The following is a 12,025-nucleotide window of genomic DNA, read 5'->3' as shown; positions in this document are numbered from 1 at the left end:
TTCAAGACCTAAAATTTGGAGTATATTTAACACAAAAGATAATCAAAACAAAAATTAGTACCAAAAGCTGTGTCCTGTGCAAAAAAAAAAAAAAAAAAAAACCTAAAGGTATGGCACTAGCTTGGCATTGGAAGACAGCATAAATTGAAGGACAGTGAGGAGACAGTTAATAGAGGCTGGAAAGGTGGTGAGAAAATAGTTATTGGTGGTTTGAGAAAGGGAGATCCATGGTAGGTAATAGCACAGTATTTGGCAACACTTTACCTATAGCAGAGACTTCCCTGATGGCTTAGATGGTAAAGCGTCTGCCTGCAATGCAGGAGACCCAGGTTCAATCCCTGGCTTGGGAAGATCCCCTGGAGAAGCAAATGGCAATCCACTCTGGTACTGTTGCCTGGAACATTCCATGGACTGAGAAGCCTGGTAGGCTTCAGTCCATGGGGTCACAAAGAGTTGGGCACGACTGAGCAATTTCGCTTTACCTATAGCAAGGTGACAGATAGAAGATATACCTAATAAATCTATGGATATGACTAAGATGGTTTTCTGAATAGTATTGAGATTACCAAATGGTTTTTTTCCCCCAGATGCCTATAATAAAGTATGGGCTTCCCTGATGACTCAGCATATAAAGAATCCATCTGCAATGCAGGAGACCCAGGAAATGTAGATTCACTCCCTGGGTCAGGAAGGTCCCCTGGAGGAGGAAGTGGTAACCCGATTCAGTATCCTTGCCTGGAAAATCCCATGGACAGCAGAGCCTGGCAGGCTACAGTCCAAAGATTTGCAAAGAGCTGGACATGACTGAGCGACTGAGCATCCTGCCCACCAGAATAAAGTATGTGTGTGTGGCAGGGGGAAGATAACCTAAGGAAAGAAATTGTCAATATTCAAGCAGAAATTAGAGAACATTTAGACTTGCATATTTAGAAAATAAAATTGTTTCTATTTCTCAGGTTCTCTATGCAATCAATCTTAAAACAACAACAACAACAACAGAAAACTTCAGGTAAAGATCAAATCTAGGATACTGTCACTGAAGCATGCTGCTGCTGCTGCTAAGTCACTTCAGTCGTGTCTGACTCTGTGTGACCCCATAGACGGCAGCCCATCAGGCTCCCCATCCCTGGGATTCTCCAGGCAAGAACACTGGAGTGGGTTGCCATTTCATTCTCCAACTCATGAAAGTGAAAAGTGAAAGTGAAGTCACTCAGTTGTGTCTGACTCTTAGCGACCCCATGGACTGCAGCCTACCAGGCTCCTCCATCCATGGGATTTTCCAGGCAACAGTACAGGAGTGGGTTGCCATTGCCTTCTTCGGTCACTGAAGCATAGCCTCAGGTCGAGATCAAGCAAATGGTTTGGCTATAACATACTTTGTTAAAGCCTCAGAAAAATGTGAAGAGGAATGTCTCAGACCTCATCACTAGACAAAAGGACTTCAAATAAGGCTGTTACAAGTTCTTGCCTACACCCCAAAGTAGAGAGATGTCTTTGCCACAGAGATCTGTGAAGGGTTTTTTGTTGTTGTTTTGTTTTGTGTTTTTTTTTTTTTTTGTCTGATAGTATGAACCTCAAGAAGATTCATAGAAAACAACAAAGTTTTAAAGAGAATTGCATTAATGGGAGTGACATCAACTTGAATTAAAGAGACAGAGACAATTCAAAAGGAACAAAAAAGACCTCTGGGCTCCCAAATTTCTATAAATAGGGAGCCATAGACAGCATGATGCTAAAGCTGAAACTCCAGTACTTTGGCCACCTCATGAGAAGAGTTGACTCATTGGAAAAGACTCTGATGCTGGGAGGGATTGGGGGCAGGAGGAGAAGGGGACGACAGAGGATGAGATGGCTGGATGGCATCACGGACTCAATGGACGTGAGTCTGAGTGAACTCCGGGAGATGGTAATGGACAGGGATGCCTGGCGTGCTGCGATTCATGGGGTCGCAAAGTTGGACACAACTGAGTGACTGAACTGACTGACTGACTTACTGATAGACAGCAAGCAACTCAGCTATAAAAATACCTAACGGAAAGGAAAACAGTTACTCAGAAGGAAAACGCTAGAGGTCAGAGACCACAGTCAAAAGCAACTGAGAATGATTCCAGGAGGCAGAAGTGGATCTTAATGATTATATATTCTCTGCCTGCAGAGTAAGAAGAACTGACCACATGCACAATGGATTTCAGAAATGCTATGGACCAGCGGCAACCATGAGCCTCTCAGTCACACTGCTGTTGTTGTTCTGTTTTTGCTGAACTTGTGGAATCAGATGGGTTGTCTTTTTGGCTCATAGGCCTCATCATCTGAGGAACTATACTCAAGGCACTGAATCCTAGAATCTTCATTCAGGTTTAGGTGACTAGATCTTGAACCTTGAGACTGAGCCTGAGGCTATAATGAAATGGAAATATTAGTGGTCTTGGGAGGAAATGAATGTAAGTTGCATACCAGAGGAATACCGATTGTGGCCATAGGGTAGACTGTGCTGGACCTTTTTTAATAGTTTCAGCACTGCCTTTCATTCCACGTGCCCTTTTTTAACGAAGGAAGTTGGGACAGTGACAAATCAGAAACAACCTCAGTGTCCAGCATCTGGGGATGGACACATTGCAGCACAAGGCATCAAAATAAAGGAACAGTTGCATATTTCATGGCATAGAGCAAATAATGCTCATGACAAAGTTTTTAAATAAAAAGGGCAGAGTACAAGTCAAGTGTATATGTAATATATATTGCACTGGGTCAGCCAAAAAATATGTTTTTTCATAAGATGTTATAGACAAACCTGAGCACACTTTTTGGCCACTCCAATCACATATTATATGTGTGTGCTAAGTCACTTCAGTCACATCTGACTCTTTGTGACCTTATGGACTGTAGCCTCCCGGGCTCCTCTGTCCATGAGATTCTCCAGGCAACCATACCAGAGTAGGTTGCCATGCCCTCTTCCAAGGGATCTTCCGGACCCAGGGATTAAGCCCATGTCTCATTACGTCTCCTGCATTGGCAGATGGGTTCTTTACCACTGTGGAGCCCAATAATGCATTACATATGTGTACACACACACACACACACACACACACACACACACATATGCAAAAGCAGCACCCTGACACTGTCATGCTTCCTGGATTTTTGGATTTCACAGCTCATCTCTTTCTAGTGGAAGTTCTGAGGGGTCAAGGGTGCAAATTCCTGTCACTGGGCCTTTATTTCTTCATCTGAAAAATCTGAGCTGGCCCTGTGACCAGCGGAGTTTGGTGGGAGAGGGCCATGCAACTTCTAAGGCTGGACCTGAAGAGTGCTGTGGCCTCCGCCAATGTCTCTTGGAACACTGACCTCGGTGCTCAGGCGCCATGCTGTAAAGGAAGGCAAGGGGCCATGTGGAGAGGCCCCCATGGAGGAGAACAGAGGGCGATGTGCCAGCTGAACTCCCAGACATCAGCCACCACCACCTGCTCACAACGTGCATGAGGCCATTTTTGACCTAATTTGTCTGTGCTGCCCCCATCAACATCACATGAAGCAGAGGAACCACCTAATCAAATCTCAGAATTGTGAGACATCGTCAGTTGTTGTTTTATGCAACTATGCTTTGCTGTGATTAATTACCAAATAAGCAATGCTCATTTTTACTCTCATTTAAAAATCTAATATATTTCCAGGGCTTCCCTGGTGGCTCAGTGGTAAAGAATCCACCTGCCAATGCTGGAGACATGGCTTTGAGTCTTGATTTGGGAGGATCCCACATGTCACAGAGCAACCACGCCCATGAGCCACAGCAGTGGCGTCTGTGCTCTAGAGCCTGGGAGTCGCAACTATGGAGCCCACATGCCCCAGCTACCAAAGCACACATGTCCTAGCGCTGAGGCTCTTCAAGAAGAGAAGCCGACACAACGAGAAGCCCGGGCACCACAGCTGGAGAGTAGCCCCCACTTGCCGCAAAGAGAGAAAAGCCTGCAGAGCAAGAAGGAACCAGCGCAGCCTAAAAAAAAAAAAAAATATATATATATATATATATATATATATATAATTCCACGTTGTCCCATTGTTGCTTGCCTTGGTTTAGGCCCGTACTGGATTTAGTGGAGAAATAGGCACTCACTGGATGCAGCTGTCACTCAGTCTTTGCTTGCAATGAAGCAACTTCGCAAATCACCTCTTAACACAGCCTGCTGGAACCCAAATAATGTCACCGATCGGGATATGCTAGCATGACACAGATACCTGTCAGACAATATGATGAAGTTTAACAACGATGAATGCCAGGCCTTGAATTTGTATGAAGAAGCCAGGTGCCCAAGGTCATGTGGCTTAGCAGAAACACACATATAAAAACTCAACCTTTTTGTGTGTGTGCATTAAGCTTATAAGTATTGCAAGAGTGATGAAGCTGCCAAAAACCCTGCTGTGATTGTAGACTCTCTTAATAGAAGTAAAGCACCCAGAATAAGGAAGGCTATACACTTACTGTAATGGGGTCAGACTGTGTGTAAAAGATTCAGTGCTGCCCAAAGCTTAAAAAGCAAGATGGACGAACTTGAGTAAATTCAGGAGAGAGTGGCAAGACAGTCTGCAGTACTCAAGGAGACACATCTTACTCTCAATTTCAAAAATATCTTGAATTAATGAGTGTATAGATGAATAAGTAAATGAGTAAGTGAATAAGTTTTAAACACTGAAAAATAGCAACACCACGTCTAGATTTCACCTATGCATTGAACAAATACTTACTGAATAGAAACTGAATTATGAGCATTCTTCTAAGAATTAGAGAGAGAGCAGTGAGTTCCCTGCCATCTTAACCAAGTAAACCAACAAGGTAATTTGGGAGCGGTATGTGTGGATTGGGTAAAAGAAAAAAAAAAAAAAATCCCCATGGGACCAAACATCTCTATGTTGGTTATTTAAAGAAAATCTCTCCAAGGAAATGACGTTTGAAATGAGATTTAACTAATAAGAAGAAAGTTGTGTAAAAGAACTGAAAAGTGTCTTTCCAGACAATAGGAATAGGGATACGAAGTGGAAATACCCTAGCTGGCATGTTAAAAAGAGACAAAAAGTCAGTGTGGTTGGAGCATAGAGAGAAGAGGAAAGTTGCGTGAGCTGAGATTAATCAAGTGGGCATGTCCATCTTTCTTGAACTCAAATATTGTTCCACTGTTCCAAAGAACTGTTGATCCACCCATATTTGGGGGCTTGAAGTCAGATCTGAGGCTTGACTAATACAGAAAAGATATATATAGTACCTAATATAGAGAAACAGCCAGAGGAATAGTCTAGTTCCCATAAAAGCCATCATCAGCTCTCTGGAAGGTGGGCATGCAGAATTCAGGTAGGAGTTGGGTCAGGGTTTGTATGTCCCTGAGAGGTAGCACTGTGATGTCAGTCGATGGAAACTACAGGGGGTGGTTCAGCTCAGCAAAGGCAGCATTTTTAAACTCATACCCATACCCAATGACAGACTCTGCCTTGGTGGGTGATGGGTTTCTTATCACAGGAAAATTCCAAGTGAAGCCTGGATATGCACTGCCTTGAGGTTACAGTAGCTGTAAATCAGTAATTGATGTTAGACTGAAATTAGCATTTCCAAAGGGTGGGGTGCATGCCAGAGTTGGCAACATAGATGTTACACATACATACAATTAAATAATAGCCAATCAAGCAGTAAAGAGGTTATTCCTTTTCCATTTACTTTCAATTATTCCAATTTTGTCAAGGAGAACATCTCATTTGTCTTTAATACCCAACGCTTGATTTGTAGCCCTCTTTTTAAAAAGGAAATAAATCCTTAGATGAAGACTCTTTTGTAGGCAATAGTATCTTGCAAGACTTTTTAAACATGATCTTGTCCTCATTATAATTATTAATGTAAGCGTTTATATATGCTTCCCTTATGGCTCAGTGGTAAAGAATCTGCTTGCAATATAGGAGACCTAGGAGATGCGGGTTTGATCCCTGGGTTGGGAAGATCCCCTGGAGTAGAAAATGGCAACCAGCTCTAGCATTCTTGCCTGAAAGATCCCATGGACAGAAGAACAGTGGGCTATAGCCCAAGGAGTCACAAAGAGTCGGACACAACTGAGCATGCACACACACAAGCATTTATATATTTAAGGTAAGCGATGTGGGATTTATATTTATGGGAATATAAAGATTGGGACTGGATGCCATGACCTTAGTTTTTTGAATGTTGCATTTTAAGCCAGATTTTTCACTCTGTTCTTTCACCTTCCTCGAGAAGCTTTTTAGTTTCTGTTCACTTTTTGCCATATTATCTGCATATGACTCAATGGACATGCATTTGAGCAAACTCTGAGAGACAGTGAAAGACAAGGAAGCCAGCCTGCTGTGCTGTGTTCCATGGGGTTGTAAAGAGTCAGACACAACTTAGTGACAAGCAACTGAGCAACAACAATGTAAATATTACTTTTAAAAGTAAATGATGTTAGTAAAGGATAATATTTATTTAAAGAAGAACACCATGCATGCTAGCATGGATATTTTATGTGATGGACTGTAACTATGGGAAAAGTCATTAAAGTGTTAAGAAAATAATTGAAATTTAGAAAACTCTGGTTAGACTTTGAAGTCTTTCCCAATCCTAAACTCTTTAGGAGGGAATAAAATTGGGCTTAAACTGCTTTGCTAATTTTGTTGAACAAAGGCAGCCCTTTTTAAGCAGGCACAAAGCCAGTTTACAATTATGCGTGCTCAGTTAAGGGGAGGAGTCACCTCTAAGGATTATTAGCTCCATGTCAACCTTTTTCAATTCCAAGGTTCAGAAACCCAAGTACAATAGTTAAATTTGCGTCAACTTGGCTAGATTATAGTAACTGGTTGTTTGGTCAAACATCAGTCTAGATGTTGCTGTCAGGGTATTTTTCAGACGTGATTAACTTTTGTAATCAGTTGACTGTAGGTAAAGCAGATTAGCGTCCATAATATGGTGGGCCTCATCCAATCAGCTGAAGGTCTTATGAGCAAAGATTGAGGTTAGCACCCACCCTACCCCCTGCACATGCACGCAAAGACATTCTGCCTCCAAGACTGAAATACGAGAAATACGACTGAGTTTCAGGTTTCCAACTCAAGACTGCAACATCAGCTTTTACCTGATGTCCAGGCTGCCAGCTGGCCCTATAGACTTCAGATTTGCCACCCGCCACCCCCCGCCCCACAATCATGTGAGCCAATACCTTAAAATAAAATTTTCTAGATGGATAGAAAGATAAATAAATGTTAGGTAGACATAGGTAGCTAGCTAGTCAAATAGATATAGTATTTATCTCATAATTTTTGCTTTATATATATACATACATATCTCTAGATAGATACATATATACTTACAAAAATAGACATATCTTTGTATCTATATTAGATAGATATGGCTAGCCAGTTAGCTAGCCAAATAGATACAATATCTGTTATATAATTGCCTCTTTATGTATATTTCCAGATAGACAGATGGACAGATAGATAGATATAGATGTAACTGTAACAAAAACATTAGGGGGTATTCACTGTTTTGTGTTATTGATAATACAGAGGTAGAATCTCCAGGCAACACTTGATCCAGGGCCTCAAATGATAGTGTGAAGATTTACCCACTTCTTGGCTTCTAATTGTAGTTTTATCAGCAGGCTTTACAAGGTGGTCTTTGGCAGCTCCAGGCTTGCATCCTTCAAAGGTCAACTACAAAATGAAGACAGTATCTCACCTCCCAACTGTTCAAACAATTGTCACAGTCCTCATGCCTATGCCCTCAATTATCACACATTGCCTCACTCATAGGCCTGAGGGTAGAATGGGTTGACTCCCAAAAAGAAAGAATTAAGGGCATTATCAGAACTAAGGTGAGAGGATTTGAAACAGGAATAACAGAGCTCCATTGCAGCATTGCTTCTCAAACATTAATGTATGCCAGAATCACCTGGGGATTGGTTAAAACAAAGATTGTGATTCATTAGGCCAGTGATAGGGCTGGAAAATGGCATCTCTAATAAACTCCAGATAAATCTGATACCGCTGGTCCAGGGACCACACTTTGAGTCCTAAGCCATTATAATATATGTTAATACATCCCAGAGGCTGGCTGAAAACCATTCCTAATTACAGTAACTAATTGCTGTAAGCAAGGAGGGAGATTCTGCTTCAATACAGCATATTGTCAACCACTGCTCACTACTGCAATAAAGACCTTGGCTTTCACTTCTAGTGGGAGCCTGGCTCTTCCTTAGCTGCTGGAGGCATGAACAGAAAGGTGGTCAGATACATACATCATGCAACATGAGCCCCTGAGGCTGCTCAGTCATGCACAGGGTACATAAGGACAGATAGAGATGTCCCTGTTACCTGGATGCCTTTGTATAGAAGCCTGAAATCCTCAGGATTTACACAATTCACCAGTTGGATCAGAGAAACAGCCCAGAGCTGCTGTTTGTATTCTATGAGTGAGATTCACTGGAGAAAACCAGAGGTCAAGGTAGAGTCATATAATTTCATGGTTGAAGACTTTAGCCCATACTGCATACTTCTCAGATAAGGTGTTTATTGCTGTAGGGGAAATTTGAACTTTGTTGGACAAAGGAGACTAAAGTCTTTTACTTTTTAAATACCATGTTAGTCTTTCAGCCAAAGGCTTACAGTCAGCTTCTGTGTCTGAGTTTTAAAGAGGGTAGGATTGGGGAGGGATATGACATGACAGAGCCTCTGAGCCTGAGAGAAGATGTCTACAATCGGATCAACCAACTGTTCCAAGGTATATGCCAGATAATCAAGAGCTGATTCAATCACAGATTTTAGCTATAATGAGAAATAGTTATGTTTGTCATTAGGGGGCATCTGATTAATCTTTTCATAGCTGGTGCAATATCAGATTCAGATATTGGCCGCAATGTTTATCAAGCTGATAATCAAAATAAACACACACAAAAATTTCAGTATTCTTCAAGAAGTTGTGATTATATCACACAGGATGGTGATATGACCTGTAATAGTCATTTCTTGAGATAGCCACATTTCATAGAGAGGCAAAATATTGCTCAGCCAGGTCAAGGAAACTTGAGTTCACAGTATGAGATAGAAGCTGAGTTTCAAGCCATATATCCCAGCTTCTTTGCACATCTGAATGAGTCTGAAAGCAATCTCCCATGTTGAAAATAAATTTGAAATGATGGAGATTTATTTCTAAAGTATCTTACTTCATTTCATCTAATCATTTGATTTTTAAATTCATCCTTGTGTTCCTATATTGCTTTCCAAGGTAAAATCAAATCTTTAATGGAAAAAATAACCAGGAATATGTGAGTATTTTCCTTAACTGAATAGACTTCCCATGAGGACAGAGAAAGTAGGTCTTGTCCAACATAGATCTCTATCACCCAGCACAGTGCCTGGCATGTATAGGGCGTTTGACTGTGTTAGTAAATGAATGATACAATATCTAACTGGATTAAAGCATCTAGAAAGATGTGTTTTTCCTCTCACAGGGTTGAATCTGGTGGGAAGATGAAACTGTGTAAGGAAATGAAAACGTGTGTGCAGAGAAACAGAGGCATAAAATTGCATGGGTGCTTCAAAATAGGCAAAGATTTTGATACAAATAATATGAATGGCATGGTAGGGAAAGGAGAAAGGTTAAGTACAAAAAGGGAAGGGGAGAAGATTATGATGTTTCTTTGCCGTGTTCTTTCAGCTGCAAGTGGCAAAATGCAATTAAAATTGGCTTAAGCATAAACTAAATTATATTGGCATATGTTAACTGAAAAATACAGAATATCTGGATTTAAACATGGTTAGATCTAGATGTTTAAATGATGTCATTAGGTATCTCTCCTCTATAACTCTCTCTCTCTGTATATATATATCAGTTCAGTTCAGTTGCTCAGTCATGTCTGACTCTTTGCGACCCCATGAATTGTAGCACGCCAGGCCTCCCTGTCCATCACCATTTCCCAGAGTTCACTCAGACTCACGTCCATCGAGTCCGTGATGCCATCCAGCCATCTCATCCTGCATCGTCCCCTTCTCCTCCTGCCCCCAATCTCTCCCAGCATCAGAGTCTTTCCCAATGAGTCAACTCTTCGCATGAGGTGTCCAAAGTACTGGAGTTTCAGCTTTAGCATCATTCCTTCCAAAGAAATCCCAGGGTTGGTCTCCTTCAGAATGGACTGGTTGGATCTCCTTGCAGTCCAAGGGACCCTCAAGAGTCTTTTCCAACACCACAGTTCAAACGCATCAATTCTTCGGCGCTCAGCCTTCTTCACAGTCCAACTCTCACATCCATACATGACCACAGGAAAAACCATAGCCTTGACTAGACGGACCTTAGTCAGCAAAGCAATGTCTCTGCTCTTGAATATACTATCTAGGTTGGTCATAACTTTTCTTCCAAGGAGTAAGTGTCTTTTAATTTATATATATATATATATATATATATATATATATATATATATATGTATACACTCACACACATATATATGAGTATATATACATATATATGTGTACATGTGTATTAAGTTGCTTCAGTCATGTCCGACTCTTTGTGATTCTATGGACTGTAGCCCGCCAGGCTCCTCTGTCCATGGGATTCTCCAGGCAAGAATACAGGAGTGGATAACCCTTCTCGAGGGGATCCTCCCAACTATATGTTTAAATCAACTATACTCCAATTGGATGGCATCACCAACTCAGTGGACATGAATTTGAGTAAGCTCTGGGAGTTGGTGATGGACAGGGAAGCCTGGCATACTGCAGTCCATGGAGTCGAGTCGCAGAGTCAGACACGACTGAGCAGCTGAACTGAACTGAACTGAACTGATACTCCAAATGTATCTACATATAATTGGTGTATAGTTGATTTACAATGTTGTGTTACTTTCAAATGTACAGTGAAGTGATTCTATTTGTAGCAGCAGGAACTGACCTAGAGGTTATCATACTAAGTGAAGTAAGTCAGACAGAGAAAGAGAAATACATGATATTGCTCATACATGGAATCTAATTTTTTAAATGATGCAAATGAACTTATTTACAAAACAGAAATAGACTCACAGATATCGAAAACAAACTTATGGTTGCCAAAGGGGAGATGTGGTGGGGAGGGATAAATCAGGATATTGGGATTAATATACACATACTACTATATATAAAACAGATAACAAAGGCATACTCTCTTTGTAAATATTTTGGTTCAGTTTTTGTTTTCATTTTCATTCCGGCTCTCTCCTAGGGTTAAAAGGGTGAGCTTCAGTGGCCTCAAGCTTTCATCCTCTTGGTTGAGGAATCCCACTGCAAACAGATACCCCCTTACTCATGGTTCAAAGAAAACACCAGAGTCTGATGCTTGTTAGCTTTGGTCCAAGAGGTTAGGCCACAGGCTCATTCTTTAGGCAATCAACAGAACCCAAAGAATATGATATTCTCATTGGTCATCCTGAATCATGGTCTTATCTCTGTCTCCTGGAAGTATGATCTATCCAATCCAAATGTCATGGATTAAATTTGGAAGAAATAAGAATTTTTAAAGAAATACTAGATCAAGTTGAGAGTACCAGACCAAAAAAAAAAAAAATAGCACATTGTATAACCTGACTTATAAATTCTGCAAAATGCAAACTATTAAATAATCTAGAGTGATATAAAGAAGATCAGCTGATTACATAGAGGAGGAGTAGACGAGAGGAATTACAAAAAGGGCAGGGGAAACACTTTTGAGGCGATGGATATATCCATGATCTTGAATGATTCTTAGGTATATCCACATGTCAAAATTTATCAAATGGAACACTTTGAATGTATAGTTTATTGTATGTCATTTATACTTACATGAAGGTATAACCCATTTTGTTTTTTAAAAAAAAGGAAAGGATAAGGGCCAGGCAAAACAGCCGACTATGATAATAGACCACAAAGCAATAAGGAGTGGAGCAAATCTTTAATCAGAAGAGTAATATATTTATGACTTTTGAGATCTTTATGGAAACTGATTAGAAACTATTAGAGTGACAATGGTTAG

At 40.8% G+C, this 12,025-nt stretch overlaps 1 non-coding gene across 1 annotated transcript; it reads left to right on the top strand.

The window, feature by feature from the left end:
* TRNAC-GCA lies at positions 279-350 on the top strand. The gene has a single exon. It is a non-coding gene; the product is annotated as a tRNA-Cys (tRNA).

This window comes from Capra hircus, chromosome 25 (assembly GCF_001704415.2).
Source record: "Capra hircus breed San Clemente chromosome 25, ASM170441v1, whole genome shotgun sequence".
Classification (NCBI taxonomy): domain Eukaryota; kingdom Metazoa; phylum Chordata; class Mammalia; order Artiodactyla; family Bovidae; genus Capra; species Capra hircus.
The sequence above is the reverse complement of the archived record's forward strand: the minus strand, read 5'-3'. Positions and strand labels throughout refer to the sequence as shown.